This window comes from Chelonia mydas, chromosome 10, assembly GCF_015237465.2.
Source record: "Chelonia mydas isolate rCheMyd1 chromosome 10, rCheMyd1.pri.v2, whole genome shotgun sequence".
In the NCBI taxonomy this organism is placed as follows: domain Eukaryota; kingdom Metazoa; phylum Chordata; order Testudines; family Cheloniidae; genus Chelonia; species Chelonia mydas.
In genome coordinates this window covers 29,922,266-29,924,599 of record NC_051250.2, presented here as the reverse complement: position 1 = coordinate 29,924,599, position 2,334 = coordinate 29,922,266, and positions in this window count along the sequence as shown.

Below are 2,334 nucleotides of genomic sequence, written 5' to 3'. Positions count from 1 at the left end.
AGACCTCCACCCCCCCCGAACTGCTCCCTGTCCCCAACTGCCCCCTGGGACCTCCTGCCCCTTATCCAACCCCCCACCCGCCTACTATGCCGCTCAGAGCAGCATGTCTGGCAGCTGCACTGCCCAGAGCGCTGCCCGGATGGTGGCATGACTGCGGGGGAGGGTCTGGGGGCTAGCCTCCCTGGCTGGGAGCACAAGGGCTGGGCAGGACTGTCCCGCAGGCTGGATGTGGCCAGCAGGCCGCAGTTTGCCCACCTCTGATTTAGACAGTGCTACAAATCAAGCCACATTACAGACCACCCTAGTCCAGGAGCCAGCTTACAGCTCCTGTTACCACTTTCCGTAAAGGTCTTCCTAACATACGTGTCTGGTCAGTAGGGAATGGCAGGATGTCTATTTCCTTTAGCCCATGTCTCTAGAACTGAAGGAGGCTATTTCCACCCACAGGAAATAACACATCCTTGGTTGCATGCTACAGGCAAAACTTCCCTGACAAGCTGGCAGCCCACAGCTGGGTTTGACAGAGCTTGGCAATCGCTCTTAGATTATACGCATTAGCTTGACTCTAAAGGGGAGTCACTCACCCACACAGCATTAAAGATCAGGGATCGTCCAAAGATGGAGAGGAAACTTCATTAACTATACACATCCTTTACTGTCCTTGGAGACGTGAGAACTGATGCATGTGCATAGTCTAATTCTCAGCAGGCTGGTAACAGACGCGTGGAGCAGGGCTCTGGTAACGCATACCCAGAGTCAAGAGCACTGCTGGCCATAAAGTTTATTCATGGGAGCAGGTAATGCGTTTGCTATTGTATTGTCACTTCTATGGCAGTGTGGATGCTTAGCAAATCTTTGCTGAACCATTCCCCCTCCACCCACACACAGTCTAAAGCATGAAGGCCTCCAGCTTTCACCACCCACTAATAAACCAGTATTTATTTACCCAACACGACAGTATTTATTTATCCAACCTCCTGGGGGGAGGGATAGCTCAGTGGTTTGAGCATTGGCCTGCTAAACCCAGGGTTGTGAGTTCAATCTTTGAGGGGGCCATTTAGGGATCTGGGGCAAAAACTGGGGATTGGTCCTGCTGGGTTGGACTAGATGACCTCCTGAGGTCCCTTCCAACCCTGATATTCTATGACACTCATTGCAAGCAAAGGCGAAAGCAACTGTCTATCCCTCACCACCCCTGAGGCATGTATGCATTAGATGTGGAGGAAGCACAGAGCTAGCCTTTGATTCCTCAAACAAGGAGGCTGGGCAATTATGGGGCTTCTGCTGTTACTATCCCCCTTTCGGTTTTGGGGAGCCTCACGAGAGGATGGCATGGAAGGCCTCTGCATCCCATTGAGGTATATGCAGAGCTCCCAGTCCAGCGCAGGCCCCACAGTGCAGGCAGAGCAGCAGTGGCTGAGAGCAGCAAACAGACACTTCAGCTTCTCCCTCCCAAGAACAGAAGACCCTGGATGCCAGTTTTCAGTTTCCCTGAGAAGAATCACTGCTAAGAGTCCCCACCGTATGTGGATTGTGTCAGGGGATTTCAGGCTGGCAACCAATTCCAGAGACCTTTAACCCTGGAGCGTGTGATGCTGCGGGAGAAAGGAAGCACAGAGGCTACATAGCCATTCTTAGCACATAAGATGAAGGAAAATTCCTGCATCCTGACTCTGACTTAAGGCTGGACCACCTGGGAGGAACCCTCAGTGAGTGCATATGGAGAGGAAGTGCCGCTTTAACTTGGGGAAGGGGCCTACTGAAGCTGAGCACTGGGGAAAGGAGAAGCCATTCTCACCACCACAACCTCGCACCCAGCACCAACCCCTTAGCCCCAGTATAATCCACTCACGGCATCTAAAACTAGCCCTGCATTTTTGCCCTGGCCCCAACCCTTTATGATGGTCCAAGGCAGTTAGGTTACGGAGTGGCACTGGGTAGCTTTTGGGTCGTGGGGGGAAAGAGGTTGAGTGCCCCTGCACTACAGCACTTGACTTACAACTATTTCCAGACTCTTGCCATGGTCTAGGGTTACCTTCCTCATCGTGATCTTCTAGCACCTGCCTGAGTCTATCCCCACCTCAATTTCTGCTCATTTCATACTGCACTGTACCCCATATATCCCGCTCTGCTCTGCCCAAGCCTCCCTTTAGCTGTTATTTTGCAGCCATCCTCCCTCCACCCTACCCTGCTGAGCAGTAAGCCAGGCTATTCTAGGTGAGTCACACTAAACACCTCCAGGCTTACAGAGGTAGTAAATCACTTGTGACCACTAATAATTCTCAACATGTCCTAGCATTGAACAATGCCTGTAACAGCCACGCAGCACAGCGC